The following is a 22519-nucleotide window of genomic DNA, read 5'->3' as shown; positions in this document are numbered from 1 at the left end:
CAATGCCAGCCAAGGAATGAGGACAAACTGCAGCTCTCCTGTCAGACTGACTGACAATAGTGTGAATTACCCTCAGATTTTGCCTCTGTGCTTAACTGAAGGATGTGGGCAAAGCATTGTAAATTCCATTCTGCTCAAGGGAAGTAACACAACTTAACCAGGAGACACAAGAAAGCTACTACTGAAATAGCCAATTGTTTTGGGTTAATGTGGCCAGAAATGTGTATTCCATCACCATCTGTTGAAGCTGGGTGGAGTAGTGATTTCCTTATCTCCATGGCACTTATTACCTGCTAATGGGCCATCTTAAGACAAAGTGAAGCAATCATCTTTATCTTTTCCACAACCCATCCTCCTCCCAGGAAGATATCATCTGCTGCTGGACCATTGAGTCCCACTGTGTGACTGATAAAATTACATCATCCCATTGGGAGATGCTCCAGCCAGGGGGAGGAGCCAAGCCTTTCCTACATAGATAAAAAACTGAAATTCCGAAAAGCAAGTTATCCGTCTTTCCACTGGATTCCAGAGGAAAGCCAGACCTTTCCACATCATCCCTGCACCTTCAGAGGAAAACTGTACCTTCTACAGGAGCACTGCTCCAGCTGAACCACATCTGCCACTGCAGGAGGATGCAGCCACCATTGAATGGGACTGCAACAACACCCTGACTGACTGACGGGGTGTCAGCTTGGATTCTGACTCTGTCAGGGTTGGGATTGTTCTTTGTAATCCTGTATTTCTATTTTAATTTTCCTAGTAAAGAACTGTTATTCCTAATTCCCCTATCTTTGCCTGAGAGCCCCTTAATTTCAAAATTATAATAATAATTTGGAGGAGAGGGGTTTACATTCTGCATTTCAAAAAGACGCTTCTGCCTTTATTGGCCGACACCTGTCCTCCAAACCAGGACACCAATTTACCCAAAATCTTGCAAATTCAGAGAATGAAACAAAATCTACAAAAAATAGTATGTATTTTGTAGATGCTACTAAATAGAAAACATTTACACGAAGAAATAATCTATTTTTTTTCTCTTATTTAGGGATTGTTTGCTTAAGAGTCTAATCCTAATTCTCCATGTACATTACTTAAATTACATTCCTAGGAAAGTGTATTTCAGGGCTTCCACAGAATTCCACTTGTCTTAGTCATGTGTATTAGACAGGGCCAACTTCCTAAGCGAATACATCACTTCTACCTCCAAATTTGTTTGATGTCCCAAAGACACACAATAGTAACTTGAAGTTATGCTGCAGCTAACTAAAAACACTCCATCTCCAATAAATCATCTCACTGCTTCCTGTAGTATCTGCATGTTCTCAATTGCAGGGATATCCTTGTTCAGGTATTTTCCTTTCAATTACAGAATATACAAACATACTTTCATAAATGCAATCATAATCCAATTCATGCAATTTAAACAGTATTAGAAGGCAGTAGTGGTTTACCAGTCCTGTTTTCAGCCACTCATTTACCATTTTTGCTTCAGAGAAAACATCAAACTGCATGCCCACAGAGAACACACCACTGCTTTAATCTCTCTAGAACTAATTAACCATGAAACTTTGAATTCGCATCACTTCTTTAATTCACACTATTTAATTTCAATTTTTTAGTGTTACAACACACCAAGGCACATTTTGGCTCAGCTGAAGAATAGCCTTTATACCTATTTATAATTAAACAAATGTAAAGTAATGCAGTGACATATTGGTTTTAAGTGTACAGACAGCCCAATAGAACAATTCAAACTGCCTGTATACAGCTGAATTCTAATGGACACTCTATATGTTAGTTTTTATATACATCTCATTTTCACTATTTCTCATTTTGGAGCGAGCATACTATCCCAGAATCAATGGAATATGCTGAGTTGGAAAGGCCTCACAAGGATCATCAAGTCCAATTCCTGTCCCAGCACAGAACCATCCCCAGGATGTGCCCCAGAATATGGACCAAATGTTTCTTGAGCTCTGTCAGGCTGGTGCTGTGACCACTGTCCTGGGGAGCCTGTGCCAGTGCCCAACCACCCTCCGGGGGAAGAACCTTTTCCCAATATTCAACCTAAACCTCTCCTGACACAACTTCAGGCCATTCCCTTGGTCCTGTCACTGTCCCCACAGAGCAGAGATCAGTGCCTGTCCCTCTGCCCCTCAGGAGGAAGCTGTGGCTGCAGTGAGGTCTCCCCTCAGCCTCCTCCGGGCTGAACAGACCCAGTGCCTTCAGCCCCTCCTTACACAGCTTCCCCTCAAGGTCCTTCCCCATCCTCGTGGCCCTTCTCACATCGCTGGGCACCAGCTCAGGGTGAGGCTGCCCCAGCCCAGAGCAGAGCAGGACAATCCTGTCCCTTGCCCGGCCTGATGTCCCTCAGGACACGATTGTCCCTCCTGGCAGCCAGGGCACTGCTGATCCACATTCAACTCTCCATTAACCAGGACTCCCAGGCTCCTCTCTGCAGCACTGCCTTCAGTATCTCATTCCTCAGTCTTTCAAACATCCAGGGTTGCCCTACACCAGGTACAAGCCACATTAAAAGGAATTACCACCTTTACCCAAAGCTTTGAATGGATGTTTTAACACAGGGTCAGGATGGAGACAGAACCCTGTTAAGTGACAAACTCACTCCTCCACTTCTGATCAAACAGTGTCTGAGGCTATGAAGACTGAGTCAAATTAATCCCACTGATACTTGCTTTTGATGCCAACTGAGAAAATTCCTATTTGACATATTTTTTCCATCTCATTATGTCACCCTGATCCACCACTAAATAAATCATAAGTGAAAGCCAGTTTTTGCTCCAGCTGACTGGAATTTTGGTAGCCCCAGAAAAAGACAACTGTAGGTTTTTTACTCTGTATGTATGCCCATTCAGAAGGCACCACCCAGCACTAGCAGCATGCCAAGAGAGCCCCAGCTGCCCACACAGAGGACACCAGGCACAGCACTGTCCTTCAGGAGGGGCCTCTGCTTCCAGGCTCAACCATCCAGAACAGCTGCACACCTGAAACTCACCTCAGCTTCCACAGCCTGCAATCTCTGCCTATGTGACAGAACAGGTTAATTTTATTTTGGAGAGAAATAAAGCACCTTTTTAAAAGCCAGGGGAAAAAAAAAATCAGATGTGGGTTTCTGGGTAAGTGGTAGGTAAGAAGCAAGTATGTACACAATACTCTGTTACAGGATAACATGCCACAGCAAACACAAAGGATAGCATCTTAGTGTGCAATGATAAAAAACAAAAACAATTTTCGAATACAGCTGACTTCTGGAATGGCCTTCATTTGAGTTACTCCAAGTCTCCTCTTCAAAAGTAACTGAAATACCCAAATACATACAGTTCTTTTCCCTGAATTTTAGCTACTTTAAAATACAGTCTCAGAAAAAAGCAAATGCAAGGTGCCAGATGACAGAGGCAGACTTCAAAATACATTTTATTATTCATGAGCACTACCTAAACCCTATCTGGGGGATCAGACCTATTTTTCCTTTAACTTAAGTATTCTGGTTATACACAAGTGAGGACATATGTCAGAAAATCTAGTTTGCCATGTGGTAACAATGAATGCCAGAGTAAGAGTCTGTTTAACATGTAGCAACAGAGCTTTCTAACAACCATACAGCAATTTATTTACAGAATAATGTTCCCATGAAACAGGAGCTCACAGATGTGTTTCATCACAAGTGCTGCACTGCAAAAAGGCTCAACAGCAGCAATACAAATTTGGAGTTGAAAGGTATTACTGATTTGTTTCATACAGGATTCCAGGAACTGCCTTCTTAAAACCTTAATAAGGAGTGACTCATCTCAAGGATTATGATGTGATTCTTATTTAAAAATTCTAGACTTCTACCCTATTCCTTTATTTCAACCAGAACGACTTCTCAACTAGAAACACCTCCCCCAAATCTGTAACAGTGACCTAATTCAGTAGTTACAATATATACACACCCCCACACATTTTCCATTTTCTTTCCTCCCTGTGCCTTGTACCTTTCAGGAAGGAGGAAACTATTTACATAATCAGAATAGAGAACTGGAGGTCACAGCATTTCACTGATTAACACTGACATGCACTGAAAGTGAAATGCATTCAATGATTAAGCAAAACCTGTCGTAAGCTGCCATTCAGTAAAACAGTAAATATCTAACTTTCAACATTTAAAATATACCTGATAAGCAGCAATCAGAAAATATCACCTCAAATAGCATATATTGCAAAAAATTCTTTTAAATTCTTTCTCCTCCTAGAGAAGTGAGCATATATGAGACTTAGTCAACTACATCAGGTTCCAATGTTAGTTCAAAGCAACAAATTTCTTAATGCTACAGTACAAGACAGAATTGGAATAACTACAACAGTTACAAACTAAAATTATTCTTATTGAAAAATAGGTTACTTCAAGTAACCTTTTTTGATGATCATTCCACATCATACACCTGAAATCTAGTCAATTGGCAGTGCAAGTTTCTGGAACTGAGAAGATTCATGTAAACATAAAATTCTATTTGCCCTCAAATTCACAGAACAAAAATACTTCAGTTATATCAGGACTCTTTAATTTCAAAACTTGGTGTTGGGACTAAGCTCAGCTATGGTACAACTACTTAACAATATCCAACTTCACCTTGCACAAGATGCTCCTACATGTAGCACTCACACGACTTTAATCAAGCAGTAAGAACATAGAAAGTGAACTTCTGAACTTGGAGCCCCAAATTCTAATCAAAACAAACTGTATTCAAGCCAAGGCTGACAACAGGATTTGGCTCTGCATACCAAGGCAACAAAACTGACATACTCAAAATGTATTAACTTGTTTCATAGCACCACAGAATGGTTTGGGTTGGAAGCTGACAGTGATTATCCAGTTCCAACCCACTGCCATGGACAGGACACGTTCCACTAAACCTTCCTTTGATCCAACCTGGCCTTGAACACCTCCAGAGATGGGGAATCCACAACTTCTCTGGGCAACCTGTGCCAGTGCTTCACTACTGGAAATAATTTCTTCCTAATGTGTACTCTAAACCTACTCTCAGTTTAAAGCTGTTGTCCCTGTCCTATCACTACATGCCTTTGCCCTAAGTCCCTCCCCTGCTTTCCTGCAAAGCCCTTCTCAATACCAGGAGGGGTTCTATGGTCTCCCCAGAGCCTTCTCCAGGCTGAACAGCCCCAAGCCTGTCAGTGTGTCTTCAGAGGAGAGATGCTTCCATGTGGAATAACTTCTCAAAATATGTGAATTAAAAAGGAAATCCTTTATGTCAAAGGACTATCTTGCTTCAAAGCAGTAATTGCTGAAGGCTGGAGCCTGAAACAGAACTGGAGAACAGCAAGCAGGTGTCTTTCTCCAAAAGACATTCACCTGCCACTAATTCTTGGGACATGAAACAGACAGACAGTGCACCCCTGGTTACTTACAGCATATGACATTTTTTCACAAATACTGCAATGAAAGGACAGGCCTTCAGATCACACACCTAGCTCTGGCTCCCAGATGGAAAAGCAATTTCAGCTCCTGTTCTGAAGAAGTGTTTTGCTCATGTGACAGTAAACAGAGACGAATCCAAACATCCAGCACTCAGTCAATGCCTTAACAAAACCCCACCAAATGTTATGACATTTAACTGAGTTCCCCTCATGGTGCTGTGACCCTACTGTCGTGCTTTTCCATAGGTGCACATCCCAGGCTGCTGGCACAAGTGCTGAGCAGGGCTGGGCCTCCCATTCTGTACAACTATTCCTCCAACTCTAGGGAGCTTCCACTGGGAGTTACACTGATTCAACAGGTATCAAAATTCATCCTCAAGGATATTCAGTGTATCTCAGTGACAGAAGGAAGAGGGACATAAATGCACAGCCCCTAAAATTCTATTATTGAAATTACTGGTCTAATTATTTCCCAGCAATGAAGAAACTACATTCAAGGCACTGAAAAATAGCTAAATAACATCAGGTTTTATGGTGAGAGATTAAAATTTTAGTTGTGATAGTAAAAAAAACCAGACTTTTCAGTAACAGAATCCAGAAAATATAAAAAGCATTAGTAAATGCACACAGTAGAAGCTAAGAAAAACAAACTTACTGACTTCTAGCTAGTAAATGCAAAAATCTATTTTAAAATGCTTAAATGTTTTGAAGCATGACTTTCACTCACTATAAAGCCCTTTTCTTGAATTCCCAATGAACATGAGAAGAAGTGGGCAAGACTTTCTTTTACCTTGTATTGGTAATGGGCTACAACAGGAAGCACCTTCGAAACTCAAACAAAAAATACCAAAGAACTTCAGTGTAAAATTTGTTTCAGTCACACCTAATTCACACTGTTACATTTTTTCTTCCAATTTATTGGTGCACAAAACTGTCCTGCAACCCAAAAAACGTGTTCTTGGCAATAAAACCAATTAGGATTGAGTCGATACTTCAGGGCCAACTGCAACCCCAGCCCTTTTTCCACAGCCCCAGAACAGTTCAGGCACAGCAAAGGAACACATTTGAGGCTGGTAATCCATCATCTATGGAGCAATTGTCATTGTATCATTATATCTATCACTACTTCAAGAAAATAGCAATTCTAAAGTTTGCACTGAAGACTGATTAAATGCTCTTGCTCCCTTACTCCTGGTTGTTAAATCCATATTTGGTCCTGGATTCATCCAATTCAAAAGCCAATGTGAGAGCTACCCCTCTGCAAGCTATGGAGCAAAGTTCACTATCCAATACACTCGAGCACAGAACAGTCCCAGTGTTCTGGGAATGCATTTAGCGTCCTTCCTTTTCACTTGGTACAAAGAACACTTTTACCAAATATGTTACTCTTTAGCATTTGTCCTTTAGGAGTTAAGTTCAAAGATGGTTTCTCTCTATGTACGTTACTTTCAACTGAAAGTGTATCTATATATAGGTGATAGTGGTATCAGCAGCTTTTCTTAGCTCTGTGTGCTAATTCAAGGAGTCAAATATTTTCTTGCATCATAAACTAAAAGACCTGCAAAACACACATTTTGGATGTACTGGATCTGTTCTTGAAGTCCACAGTTTAAAAGCTCCTTGCATGAAGTAATGCCTTACTGTATTTATAATTTGAGGTTTCAGAACCATGGAGGAGATACCATGCCATGTGCAGTAAATGCTGTACCTCTTCCCAAAAGCTGGAAGAAAAGGTAGGTTCTTCTCTTCCTGATTTTGTGTGCCTGACTGGCAGTTCTGATTTTTTTGAAAGAAAAGTGCCAGTTAAAAATACAGTTTGTGTAGTTCTTGTCTCCTGATTTCTCAGTTCTTTTTCTTCTTTGATGAGCTAAAAAGTCAAAGAGAATAGAAACAGCAATCTTAAAAGGACATCTTTATTCCCTAACTGCAAGGGAGTAGATAAATAGTTGCAAACCCCAGAACAGCCAGGCTACCTGGGCAATGGATGATCTCTCATGTTCTGTAATGGGCTCAGATACTTGATTCATCCCACTGCATTCTCATCTCACTAGGGCAGCAAATTAGTGTGGAGGGAGAATTTTTTGGCTACCTACTTTTTTTCTAGATGTTAAAGGCTATAATTCACAAGTTTCTTATCAGGTCTGTGACCAAAATTATACGTTTCTATTAAAAAGACAGTGCTAAGATTTATTCTTGCTACAAATGTACAATTGTGGTGCTCATAGGCAGCTGCTTTTGTAAAATAACCGTGCTTTTTGTCATGTTTGCCAATATACACAACGTTTTCTGTATGTGCTTTTTTCTAGGTAAATGACTGACAGTTGTGTTAGTGCACATTTTATTGTGCCAAGCTTACCAGGTAACTCATATTACTCTGTGATGCATTCTCAGTGCTTGTCACCCCATTCATCTGGGTGCCATGTGCAAAATTTATTAGTAATTTTACAGTTTTATCTATGTAATTGGTAATATATTAACAGTAGGAAATTGTGAATGACTAGGTAAAGGGTTTGGCTAGGAATGTGTTCCTGTTTGTTAAAATCATGTTAATAATTCTGGTTTCACTCAATAAAGATTCATTTTTATAAACTATTTTTTTTCCTATAAATTCAATCAGACAAGCGTGTTACAATACAGTACAGAAATTCAGGTAGTCTCTAACATCTTTTGATTCTGCTCTACTCTGCTCTGGTGAGCAGCACTTGGGAGTGCTGTGTACAGTTCTGGTGTCCCCAGTATATGGACATGGAACTGTTGGAGCAAGTCCAGAGGAGGTCACAAAGTTGGTAAGAGCAGTGGAGCATCTCCCTAACAAAGGCAGGCTGAGAAACTTGGCACTGGTCAGCCTGGAGAAGGTTGAATGGAGACCTCACAGCAACTTTCCAGTATCTGAAGGGGGTCTACAGGGAAACTGGAGAACAACTCTTCATCAGGAATGGTAGTGACAGAAAAAGGAGTAATGGGCACAAACTGAAAGAGGGGAAATTTAGGTTAAATACTAGGAAGAAATTTTTTTAGTTTAAGGATGAGACCCTGGAACATGCTGCCCAGGGAGGCTGCAGATACCAAATCCTGGCAGTGTTTAAGGCTCCATTCTTCTTTCATCATCAAATGCTTGGACCTTTAACTTGGTAAAAACACTGGGGTTTGTATCAAATATTGTGAGGGTAATGGTAAAGCTACTGATAGTACACATCCCAAACTACACCTCTGCAATTTATGCAGGAAGGTTTCATTATTATTTTAGGTTGCATTAGATTCTACAAAGCTGCTCTAAGTCAGGTCCTACTGTTAACTAGAGAAGGTCTTGTAAATTCCATAAGACATCCACAGAATATCTCACTTCTTTTTTATGAGAGGAGGCTCAAACCTTCATAATTGTTAAGAACTTCTGCACCCAAGCTCTAGCAGAGGATAAACAGAAGACAAACCTCTGAAACTTGCTTGGATGTTGTTTTCTTCTTTTGCTGCAGGGCTCACAAAGAAAGCTCAGTAGGCAGGATTCATGAAGCTAAAATTATGAGATATCTACTTCCTCCTCCAATTACTGGAATATTTAAGAATAGAATTATTTTGTTCATCTGCATGGGACCTCCAACCATCATCTAATCCAACTGTCTCAGGATTACAGATAATACTAACTGCACACAAAAATCTAAAAATGTTAATTAGGAAAATTTAAATCAAAACACTCCCTTTGAGGTACTAGAGCCATTTAATATTGTTCACAACTCCTGTTCTTCCTATGGACTAGAGTAAAGAAAGGAAATAACCCTTTGACATTCCATGCTTGGAAGATTGTGCCAATCCATACTGATGTCTAAATCCTCACTCATGTCCAGTGCTATCCCTAGCCTTGGTTTCTTCTAGAGGTATATAAACAATTGTGGATTCTGTAATTTCTGATGAGATTAAAGCATTTTACCAGGTCACTGCTAAGTGCTGAATGGCTTTTGCTACCTTCATTCCTTCTCAAGTATCTGAAGGGAAGGATAATGGCATCTTGCAGATTTGTTCCACTTGCAGCTTTAAAATGAGCCTTATTTATAGTATATATACTGCACTTAAGGCTTTGCAAAACTCAGGACTATAAATATTTGAAATGCTGGCTAAGCCATTCAGCCAGTGAATTAGGGATATTTACTACAATGTTATTTTTATATGTTACTTGTGCACTATTTCTCAAACCCTGCTTATGCACAGCACCTGATGTGTCACCATGGTGTGCAGCACCCAATGCCAAGACTGCAGTTGGACTGTAAAGATTCTGGTAGAAAAGTTCAATTTAAAGCTGGCCTGCAAAAATCAAGCTCAGCCCCTCTAATTCCTGTCCTGTTCCCTACAGAAAACTTAAGGGTCTCTCTAAACTATGTTAAACACTTTACTAAAGAAAATTAATTAAATAGTAGTCTTTACATCTAATATTCTGTGACATTATCAACATATTATGGAATTTTCACACTAAGTATAAAATCAACACAACTTTCTGCTTGGTTAATTGTAAATAATTAAAGCATGATACAGCACCTAATATAGGTATTAAGCTGGAGGCAGATTACATTCTTGCATCATGACAAAAAAAACTTAGTGAAATACCTAGATATTTTTAAATGTTTTAAATTCAAATATCTGTATGTATTACTGTACTAGCTTTAATTTCACTTTTTTTAAAACTCTGCCTTTCATGTAATGTTTAATCAGCACAAACTAAGCACAAGAACCCAAACTCTACCATCATTATTGTCAAGTGTAATCCAAATATCTCTAATACAGAAGAAAGTGAGACCAGCATTAAAATTCCTTCTTCAGTAAGTTTCTTCACAACTGTTTAACAAACTTAGTCAAACTTCCAACTAGTTTCAACGTACCAACTGCCTACTCAGCCTGGTGATTTCTGTATTGCTCCATGCCAGATAACTGCAAGTAAACATTTTGACATTTTCCACTGCCTTACAACCATTTCAGTCAGAAGACACTTAGCCTGAAAATTCCAGCTTGCACAAACTCCCTAGAGGTGTTACAAGATGATAGCTCAAGTCTTTTAATATTGTCTGCACTTAACATGCTCCATTCCAAGCAAATTCATACAAGTCCATCTTCCTAGGCAGACTGAATGCTCCAGGAATCCCTGAAAACTATTTACCTGCTCCAGAGAACTTGTGTAACAAGTCCCCTTAAAAATCTTGGCCCCTCTATAGGGAATTAAGAAGTGGCAACAGAACAGCAGTTTTGTCTTCTGTCTTCATGTTCCTTCTGCAACACAATGAAGGCTGTAGTTTGATATAGATGCAGAAAGATAAATAGCAGAGGAAGTTGGAAAGGAACAAGAAGCCCCTAGAAAGTATGCTAAGTAGAAAGCAGGGTTGGAAATAGGAGAATTATTTCCATTGTGTTCACTTCCCTTCACAAAACCAAGAAGTGACACCACTGCCCCAGAAACACAATGCTCCTGTACCCATAAAGCCTATTAAAAAGTATATTATAACCTTCTTTACTGAGAAATGCAGACAAAAACAATCAACTATTATCACATCCTAAGGACTGAGTATGGGTTTAAGAATTCAGTTGCAGCTATCTGAAAACCAGAAAGTCATTCAAAAAAACCGGAACTCACCACACACAAAATAAAAATATCCACAACACATACTGCTGCTGCATTGAAATAATCCCATGAACTGCCAATCCCATAAACCCCCTTGCTAAAGGGGCTTCCCCTCAGTCACAAAACAGCCCACAGAGATTCCACTCCAGAGCTGAGCCTACCAACAACAGACTAGGAGAGACAAGAGGAAGACTGGACCTGTTCTTCTCAGGACAGTGCTTAAACCAGCACCATGTGAGAGAGTGACAGAACTCTAATAAGGTGGTTTTTGCCACCACAATGTGTGCATGGATCTGTTCTGCTTCAACTGTTGGAATCCCAATGTGAAACAGCAATCTCATCCCCCAGTACAAGTACTATATCCTGATAAATTTTAGAAAGTGAGTCTGGTATTTCTGCACGTGGACAAGCCTTAGCTTGTATAAAGCCTCTCTGTTTGAAATCAGGGAAGTCTCCACTGTGACAAGAAAGGAAGGAGGGCGATCCTGCTGGCTTCCATCCTAACCACCTTTTCACCACTATGGAATCAGCCCTTGCATCACCACATCACCAGCCAGATCAAGAAGCCAATCTGGCTGAAAGGTAACTGGAGGATAGGAATAAAATCATTTTAGTTTTCAGCTGCATCATATGCCATATGAACACTAACAATGGCAGGAGAAACAGGAAGAACACATAACCATGAACAGAACCAACTTTTTCAGTATCACTGCAAATGTCTCCTGAAACTACACCCTAGAAGATGGCAAAAGGAAGGAAAAAAGAATACAGATCTCACAATTAGCACATAGTTAACTAATATACAACCAAGGTTCACATACTTTATAGCACAAATGAGTCTTTACAACACAGAGAATTCATAAAGACCAAAATTCTTCCCAAGCATAATGGATATCACAGGAAAGCACACAGAGAAAGTTGTTTAGTAGATGGTAAGTGCCAGGAATGTCTGTCCACCAACAGCAGAAGTTCAGTCATGAAAGAAATATTAAGCAGCCACAGCAAATAATGCCAAGTGCAAGAAGTCTGAGAAGGTGAAGGCAACAAACTGTCCTGGAAATTATGATAAAGCCAGTGGAATACTCAGCAGATTGCAATGAGTCAGGAAAATTATTTGGCAGTAATAATTCTGAATAATCTCACTACAAGCAGACAACTTAAGGACAAAGCTACAGCAAGTAACACAGAAGTTGTAAAACACAGAAGGTGGCAAAAATTTTGCTTCCGATGACCAAAAAAAAAGACAAAAAACAGAGTTATGAAATTGTAAGCAAAACTCCACTATTCAAACGTTACCTGGAAACTCAGATTAAAAAACAAAAAAAATCATTAAAAAAACAACTAGAAATGACAGAGTAGCTGAGTAAAACAGCAACATCCACTGTGACATTCAACACTTTAAGACTTTTTCACAAGTTTTCATTTAACAAGATTTTGTGTCTGCATTAGAGACAGACACAACATGCTCTCTGTATTTGTCAAAGGCTCAATTTGTCATTTTTCTCCTACCTAATTGGAATTTTCAGAGTAATCTGGTTTCCACTGTAATTTCATTTCCATCAAACTAAGTCCTCTGGGTAAACAGTAATCAACTGAGGCACCAGGAAGAAGAATTGTCCGTACCTTATTTGACACAGAAGTTTAATGATGTTTTATAAGAAAAGAAACAGAACTTCAGAAATCAAAGGGAAATCTCTGACTTATAAGACAGCTACATAGAACTCCCCAAAGAACAAGTGTCTTGTTCAAAAACATTGCTAGAGAACACACTGGCCTTTTTCAGATTAACCTTTTTGTCCTCCTCTCGTTCTTCTGGGTATTGAGAGAAAAAGTGAGAAAGAGTGAAGAGGTACAAGAGCAACTTAGCCAACAAAACTACATAGCATCTGAATATCTAACAAAAATTGACTGAAAAGTTACAACAGGAGGTAAGTTTGACAGCCTCCACATCTCAGCTCTTTATCAGCAACACAGACAACACAAGCTTAATGTTTGGGTAATGTACAGGATGAGAATGAAAAGAACCTGAAGAGCCTATCAGGCTTATTAACAGAGGAATAATTCTACTCAGTATTTAGACTGATGTCCCACATGCATTTACAGAAAGAATTCCACAGATGAAATACTGAATGGCAATCCAATTCCATCTGACTGAATGAGTCAAGGATACAATAGGAGGAACAGTTCCTAATTGGGGGGGGCGGGAGGAGGGGGAAACACCATTTTAATGACAAGCTTCATTCTCATATTTCCCTATTTTCCATGGTTATGTAAACTTAGAGAAACCTGAAGTTCAAGACCAAGTGCAAGGTCCTACATATGGGTGAGAGCAATCTCAAACACAAGAAGCACAGGCCAGGTGAAGGATGGAACAAGAGCAGCTTTGAGAAGAAGGACTTGGGGGTGCTGGGGGACAAGAAGTACAACATGACCCAGACAATGTGTACTCACAGGCCAAAAGGCAAATGTGTCCACACAATGCTGTGTGGGCAGCAGGGCAAAGGAGGGGATTCTGTTCCCCTACTCTGTTCTGGTGACATCCCACTGACAGTGCTGCATCCAGCCCTGGGGTCCCCAGCACAGGAAAGACATGGACCTGCTGGAGCCGGTCCAGAGGAGATCAGGAAAACGACCAGAGGGCCAGAGCAACTCTGCCATAAAGACAGGCTGAGTGAGCTGGGGGTGTTCAGCCCAGAGAAGGGAAGGCTCTGGGAAGACCTTAGAGCACTTTCCAGTACATAAAGGGGACTTAGCTGGAGAGACTTTTGACAATTGCATGTAGAGACAAGACAAGGGAAAACGGCTTTAAGCTGGAAGAGGGTAGGTTTAGATGAGGAGATCTCTCTGAATCCACTCTGAAATACAAACCCCATGTCCTGATGAAACAATATGAAGAAAACAAACTTTTCACTTCCATTTATTGAGAATCCCTGCAAGAACAAGGCACCTCAAACATCAATCTCATATGCACAAATGCAGCAAGGCAAAGAAAAAACTCGACTGATTATATGCACCATGTGACAAGCTGTTGTCTGTAATGCAGATACTCTTATTCACAGCTAGGAAGTGTCTCCAAAGTATACAACTAGCATCACCAGTCCTGGGGAAACAGAACATCAGCTATTCAGCACAGACAAGACAATGCTCCTTCAAAGGAGACTACCAGTATCTGACCAAACAGGCAAGCAGGAGCAAACTACAAAAATTTTAACATTTTTTTATTAAGAGCAAATCATCACAAAAATAACGAAAATATCTTAAGAGAAAACAATCACTTTGGCAGCCTATGTAAGAAGCAAAGTTTTTTATACCTACAGAAATGTATCCCCAAAGTAACTTCTTCACAATTCCTATCAAAGTAAAAAACATTGTAACTGAACTGTTTAAATATCAACATGGTTGTTCAGGTTTCTCCTCCCCCCGCCCTCCATTTCTGGAACAGAGTTCTAAGACAAGAACTTAAACTGATGAAACACATTAGAGAAACTGATTATGTCAAATATATGGAATAAAGAATTCTAGTGGACAACTGCAATTTAGTCTAACTAACTAGACTTAACTGTTAGACTAACTGAAAGTAGAACTAAAGCATCAGTCTTCCTTTTAAGCATGAACTACTACTTATTTATTGTATTTTCACACCCACAAAGAACTGCAGTGACTCATCAACACTGCCAAATCCTCAAACTGCATTTCAGGTGTAGCACAGTGCAAGCACACACTTGAAAGCACGATGCAGGAGAGATTTTGATCCTCTGCTCTCAACTGTTGAGTTACTCACTGCTGGCCTATATAATGTCCATAACCTGCACAACACCTCAGCCCCCCGGGGGATACTTGTACCTGGGTGAATGGGACACAAACAGTGCACTGAGTATCAATACAATTTCAACTTCAGAAAAAGATGATCTTCTGAAGTACCATCTAAGGATCAACCAACACAGTGCAGTGGAACCTCCAAACTAAACTCTTATATTGGCTCTTACCTGCCAACACTGAAACTAAATTAACCACTATACTCCTCCAGCTGCCTCCAGGCAATATATCCCGAGTTTTACTGGTCCTAAATATTCATACCATTATCAAGAAAGTGATAGAAAATAAAAGGAACACTCATGACAGAATGAATTACCAAACCCTCCTTCACCTAGTCAAAAAATCTCAGAATGGTGCAGATAAGTGGAAAATTCCAGTCATACACCTGCTAACCAGAGGCTGGGACTGATTGGGGTTTTTTCATTACATGTTAGCTTACAGGAAGGTTTCACTACCACTGAACTCACTCATCATCTCACTAAACATCACTCAACTGATGGTTGCTGCATCCATCCAAAAAAACAGCAAAAAAAAACCCCAACCTTATTTTTCCAATCCTATACATGGAAGGGAAGGAAGAAAAAAAAAAAGAACAGCATCCCAAATGGCACAAAGGGAACTCATGTTTTCAGCTACATCTTCATTAGACATGTAACGAACTGTCAGCCACAGCAACCTGGCTGAACTGCTACAAGAACACAAGCTGTAAGAATTTTCAGGTTGTGCTCCTGCCTAATAACCAAAACTAACAAAAAGGCATCCCCACACAGCCAGAGAACTGCAAAGCATTTTAGAAACCCAATATCACCACCATATCTAAGGAAAAAAGTCAGTCCAACCTCCTAGAAAAAGTCTCACTGCATAAGTGTGTGCACACGTGTGTCTATACACACACATCACTATAAGCATCCAAGGAAAAGCAGGGATTTTAAAGTCCCACTGTGATTAATAAAATACTGTCTGAAAGACAGGTCAAGACATATGGAGAGCTGTGCAAAACTGGAACCTGAAACTGTAGAACCAGCCACTTGAGTTACATCTTCAAGCTCCAGAGGAATTATGTCACAATTCAAGATTGAAAAAAAAAAGGAAATCCTCCCAGCTAAAGGGTTCAAGAAAACACATTGCAAGAAATTATCAAATGATATTGTATTTCTAAATCAGAAATCTACATAGTCTAAAATATAGTTTAAACTATAGTTTTGGGTTTTAGTTTATCAAAATTTTACTACTTCATCGGCCTATTCACCTAAAAATCAAGTTAAACAGACACATCTTTCTTATTTACATTTTAAATTAATGGACTTGTCTTGCTAAACTTTACTAAAAAACACACTGAAATACTTCATTGCTAAAACAACAGAAAAACAAACAACTCAAGGCTCATTTACCAAGATATCAGTATGTCTTGACAACAGTGTTCACTCCTATCTTATATTATAAAATAGACTTTTCTTCTCCTCCTAGTCAAATTTATTTCTGGACAAGAAAACTGAAGTTCCACAGCCAACACAGGCCTTTCCCCACTATCCCATACCACAGAATCACTGAGGACACTCCCCTCCAACCAAAAAAGCCTCTCTGGTAACAGAGGGATCATAACTGACACATATCACTACTGATTTTTCTGACTGAACACATTTCTAAACAATCTGTTTTTCCTTCTTTCACCATTTCATGCTGTTCAGCTAAGATCATCCCAATGCAAAACCAAACCTTTTTCTCTTCCTACACCTAGTCCTGCTGAAGCTCAGAAAAAGATTAAGCAGCAATTACACGACTTAAGGACTGAACCCTATGGAATTTGGAACATGCATTTTTCTGTCATTCCATGCTGCCATTCAACTGTTACCAAAAAGTGCTACTTGTCTTAAAGGCTCTTCTAGGAACAATTTTCTATTACTTGAGTTTTGGGTATTTTACATGAAAGCTTAATGAAAAGACAGCCCTGAAATTCCCTTCACATACTTTTCATTACTTTAAAGGAGTCATTTGAACGCTTCTGTTAAAAAAAAAAAAAAAAAAAAAAGTCTTTTGCAATTTATAACAGAGAGGATATGAGGAAATTCATGCAACAAGGATGTCTTGCCTTCAGCACAGTCTCGAATTCCAGCTTAAAAATGGAATTTGGAAAAAAAGCACATCTCTAAGGAATGATGCAATGTGGAATTCCCCTCTTCTGAGTAAATCCACCGCTAAATACTAACTACCAAACAGTAGGATTTGCTGAAATGTCCATGCAAAGATCTAAATGCAAGAAAATCACATTTTTCTGTTGGAAGTTACATGTGTAAGGAAAACTAAGTCACTAAACAGGGTTACATAGTGGTTTTGTTAGCAGATTCAGGATGCTACAAATAAAAGCTTACCACAGTAACATTCCTGATAGTCACCCATTACTTCCAAAGCGTCTTCAATCTGACTTCATGAAAAAGAGTGGATAATACCAGCATTCAAAATATTCCTAGTATCTTAAATCTACATCCCATGGATCCCTTTCAGAACTGTACTGACACAAATTAACCAAAAGCAAGTAATCATTCTCATGGTCAACAGTAACTAATCCTTTAAGAAAATCATATATCAACAATGTTCTTTTAAAAAGCAAGCTTGGGAATAGACCTATATCCCAGTGGTTTTCATTTCCAGCATTGTAATTTATTTGAAAACACGTCAACAACTCACTACCAGAACACCTTAATAATAAGCAGACTGAATTCAACTCTCAAATAAGTAACTAATGGCTTCTCATAAAACAAAGCAAATATTAGAAAATTCATAGTAGAAAATACAGAAGAAACTGGATCTGTGTTGTTGTGCTGTTGTTGTTGTGGTTGTGCTGTTAAGCTCCCACAAGAAAAAAAAAAAAACCAAAACCGAAAGACAAACAAAACGATGTAACATCAAGTCACAACCAGCTACTTTAAGACCTTATTTACTTTCCTCCTACCACAGGACAGTTATTATAACTGTGAGGACAGTTACTAACTGCCCTCCTGTAATGTCACCAACACCCCATTTTAAATTACTTTACCAACCCAGATCTACAGAACGTGCTCAACGCACCAATGGGCTCAAGTGGGCACTGCAATGTACCAGAAAGGCAGCAGTTGACTTTTTGAGAGTGCAAGGTAATGACAGAACAGTTTTCTGCCCCATCTACCTACTGGAGACTCTAAACAAAATATCTAAATCCCCAAGTGTAGAGGAAACCTCTGTTAACCATATTCTCAAATAATGTTCTAGCCTTAAGCATAAGAGAATCAGCCAATAAAACATAACTGTTCTAAAAAGGGAACTCATAATGAATTATGGTTTCATAATAAGAGTGTGAGAACTTTCAGATGTTGCTACATTAGTAAGAGAACAAAAAACTAGACTCAATACATGGAAAAAAGTCACTTTCTTTTTTTTCTAACACAGAATCTGAAGCAGCTCAAACTTCCCAGATAGAAAAATTCAAGTCTCACTGCATGCAAATATGTGCTAATAGACATTCTTTGCCTCCTTTACCTCTGCTATGGAATATCAGAGCAACACTCAGTTATGTTAAAAATAAAAGTAATGTTGTGTATTTACAGACCACAGATAACATGTGATATGAGACAAATGTACAGGAACAGCACACAATGCTGCCAGCTTTGCAGAAGACAAGGACTACAATAAAAGACAGACATTGCCAAGCTGTGTTCCCAACACATACCTTGAACAGCTTTAAACTTAGAATTCTGATTTTCAACAGTGGTAATATAGATAATAAAACCAGGTGAAGCTACACAGAGGTTGAAAAGAAGAAACATCCATGTAAGAAAAAACTCAAGAAAATACACAAGAGAAACCACGTTAACCTGTTCAGATCACTATTAATGCTCACACCCAGCCAACAACTGTCTACAGCTCACAAAAACCTTCACATTCACAACTTTTCAAAAGAACACACAATCCAGCAAAGTTTCTTACATCTTCACACTGGTCTCTGCAAGCATTGGATAAGCAAGGCTCTTGTGATTAAAAGAGAAAGAACTAAAGTAAGTAGTATAGTTTCAAGGGTTTTGCAGGGTTTGGACTGTCTTTAAAAAAAAAATAAAATCCTGCTTTAATAAAAAACAGTAAGGGACACGAATCATTTACTTCACAAATTGGCCTATTTTGATCTGGATGTTTTCAAAATACACCTATTTTTAATCTCTTAGAACAGATAAAACAGTATTTCTTTTTAAAAAAAGTAAATACACACACATATATTTATATACACACATACAGATATATCTCTACACTCAAAGTACTGCCTAACAGAAAAGTACTTTCCATTCAAGTATCTGAAATAAGTTATGAACTTGTCTAAACCAAAGAAGGAAGGGCAGAAATACTTGCTATGGAATTGAATACATTTTCAATACACACCTGACAGAAACAGAACTTCAAAGCCATTTAAAAATAAATTGTTCAAATTGATAAATAAATAATTCCTATCCATTCTTACCCAAGGCTGTATTCATACTAGAAGGTCCTAAACTAATTTCAATTTCAAATATAAGACATCTTAGAACAAAGCTATTACAGGTACCTTTATTTTCTCAGAAGTCAATTTAATTTTGCAAAATAAATACTAATAACTGTTTTAGTTTATTTTGAGTCTCCCATCTACGAATTTCAGGATATTAATAAAATGCATAAACCTAAAAGTGTGCCTTTAGAACACACAGAGTCTTGCACCGATCTGTGTCTGAGTACAAAGGCACCACAATGTGGGGAATAAAATGTTTATGTAAGGTTGACAGTGTTCCACAGAGACCAAAAACAGTTTTGCTACCACTGTCTTTATTGATTACCACCTCCAGATGTAGTCTTCCTGTCAATTCCAGGAGAAACTGCCACAAAGGCAAGTTCTGCAAGGCATGAAGCAGCAGCCAGGCAAGATTAAGACAGAAGCTTCCCAAAAGAAACACCCTGAAGACAAACTACACAAAAGTACAAGATCCTCTGGAGAGGGAAAAGTTACTATGATAGAATCTTACATTTATTTCTGGTTAATTCCCTTCCCATAAACATGCTGATAATTTGAGTTTCTTCTGCTGTAGCTTTATGATTATGTTTTTGGGTTTTGTACACAGCTATCATTAAGCATCACTGGTGTCTGGAGTATTGCAACAGAATAATCAATACATGTATTCTACATGCCTCCCTGAAATTCTTGGTATCAGCTGCTGTAGTTTGTTGGTTCAAAGAATAAACATTACTTCAACTCCAAGAATCAAAAGCATTATTTTAGGAAAAAACAAAACCAAAACCAAACCAAACAAAACAAAACAAAAAAAAAAAAAAAAAAAAAAAATCCAAGCAAACAAACAAACTCCCTCATGTATGACTTTGATATTACTGAAATAAATATGCAACTTGATCTGAAACATTTTTGGTGGGGAGGCCTGACAATTTCTCAAGTAAAATATGAAAAAAAATAAACTCCCAAGTATAATATGAATAATAAAGTTAGCTGCCTACAGCTTTCAGTCACCCCTAAATCTTTCTTACTAGGAACACTGTTTATATTCCATAATCAATAAAGGTCAATCCCCCAAGCACCCATCAATAGCCCCTTCCTAAATGTAACAGTTTTATCACCATTTGTCAGGCATCCGAGAAGCTGCTGCAAAGCACAGGTTACATGGTCTGTCATAGCAAGTGTTACCACAAGTATACTGAAGAATGGATAACAGTATCTCAATTCAACAACTTTTTATAAAAATACAGGCCCCGGTTCTGCAAGTAGGTCAGCAAAAGCAGGCCTTGTGCTGGCTTTGAGCCTGCGACTTCAGAGGGTCTTTGGGCTGATACAAACGCCCAGTGATATGAACACAGCTGCAGAACTGCGAATATAAACCGAGCTGCACAGATAACGCGAAAACAGCTGAGACAGACACAATATGTCTGCAGCGAGCTTGGGAATCCTGTGAACATTTAATTAGAACGATTTTTTTTTTTTTCTGAAAGGTTCTTTTTTTTCCTGCACAGTTGCAAGCTACTGCAAATCTTCAAAATATCTAACTGGACTTCGGAAGGAGCAAGCTGAAAATTAAATATGGCATCTTAAAAACTACCCCAGCGTTTTTGGATGCCTCTGTAAGAAAAAAAATTACTGAAGAACAAGTAAGTAATTTCAAAAGCAATTCCCACTGTATACAAACAAAGCTGCACAAAGTGGGACGGCACATGTTAACACAGAGGTAGCTAACACACAAAAACCCCAACAATCCATCCAACCGGTGAATTCCCGTTTTCTCGAGGACAATAACAGAGAGTATCTGCGGCCAAACTACACGCAACTACCCCTGCCGCACGCGTCGGGCAAGGGAAGAGAGCTGTCCTGCCTAAAATAAATCGCTACAGACAAGCCCTAAGACACAACTCCGAGCAGAAGCGGCGCGGTGAACGGCAGGAATTAGATGAAAAGGCCACGAACGTTTTTCGTAGATGGCAGCCGGGGCGCTGGAAGCCAAGGCCAGAGGAGTGGCCTACGTGTTAACAGTGTTTACAGCGGGCGTGAACGAGCTGCTGCCGGAGGATTTCATTGAGACCGTCGGGAAAGCGCCTCGGCAGGGCCTGATTTCCAGGCGTCGCCCGGGCCTACGCGGCCCCAATCACTCCACCTCAGTAATGGCGTTCGGGGCGAAGGGAAGCGAGAAGCAGGGGACGCGATGCCGGTGCAGCGCTGCGGGGACGCACCGGGCCCTCCTCACCGGGGGGGCCCGGCCAGAGGGGCCCCGGCGGGGCGGCCAGAGCCCCCCGAGGGCGCCGGGCGCTCCCCCCCGCCGGCAGCCGGGGATGAGGAGCCGTCAGCCATTTTCCCTCGCCCTCCAAAACACGGCGGTGCGGGGCCGACACGCCGGGGCTCCGAGGGAGGCGCTGCCGCCGCCTCACGCCCCGCGGGTCCCGGGGAGCTGCGTCCTCCCCCCCCATCCGCGCCCCGGCCCGCGGAGCCCCATCCCCGGGGAGCACAAACAGCGGCCCGGCCCCGCCCGGGCACCGCTCCGCACTCACCCCCGCACCGCTTCCCCTCGTCCCGCGGCGGCTGCTGCGGCGGCCCGGAGCCCTCCTGGGCGCTGCCTCATGCCCGGCGGCCGGCGGGGCAGTGTCTCATGCCAGGCCGCGGCTCTGAGGGGGCGGCTCCGCTTCCCCCGGCTCCCACTCGGTTGCGCTGCGGCGGGAAGCGGGAGGGCAAATCCGGCGCCGCTGCCCGCGCTCCGGGTGCCGGCCCTGAGCGCTTCTCTCTCTCTGGGGCGTTTTTCCTGCGTCACCAGCTGCTGCCCGGCGGCGGCGGCGGCGGCCCTGCCTGGGCTCGGGCTGGGGCTGGGCCGGGGCCTGCGCGCTCCGCTCCGCCCCGTCCGGGCACCGGGCGCACGCGGGGGGGTGGGCGGACGCGCGCCCGGGGCTCGGCCGGGCGGGGGTGGCGGGGCCGGGCCGGGCCGGGCGGCGGGAGCTCCGAGCTCAGGGCTCGGCGGAGCGGGGGAGAGGCGGCGCGGAGGGAGGCGGCGGCGGCGGCTCCTCGCGCTCCCGGCGGCGGCGGCGGCGCAGCCGCGTCTGGCGGGGCCCCGTGGGCAAGATGGCGGCGCCGGCTGCGCCTTTCGCACCCGGCCCAGAGCGGCGGCGGTTCGCCAGCCGAGCGCGGCG

At 41.1% G+C, this 22519-nt stretch overlaps 1 protein-coding gene across 2 annotated transcripts in view; it reads right to left on the bottom strand.

Moving 5' to 3' along the window:
* The window catches only part of USP9X (ubiquitin specific peptidase 9 X-linked), a 96791-nt gene extending 74596 nt beyond the window's left edge, over positions 1–22195 (bottom strand). The window contains exon 1 of one of the 2 annotated variants that reach the window (XM_079301966.1): positions 21890–22195. The gene's annotated coding sequence lies outside the window, so the exon portion shown is untranslated. The remainder of the gene's footprint in view (positions 1–21889) is intronic. The other variant, XM_079301967.1, reaches the window with a different exon arrangement.
* Positions 22196–22519: the final 324 nt, after the last annotated feature.

Source organism: Erithacus rubecula, assembly GCF_903797595.1.
Source record: "Erithacus rubecula genome assembly, chromosome: 1".
Taxonomy (NCBI): Eukaryota; Metazoa; Chordata; class Aves; order Passeriformes; family Muscicapidae; genus Erithacus; species Erithacus rubecula.
This window is presented reverse-complemented; position numbering and strand designations above follow the sequence as displayed.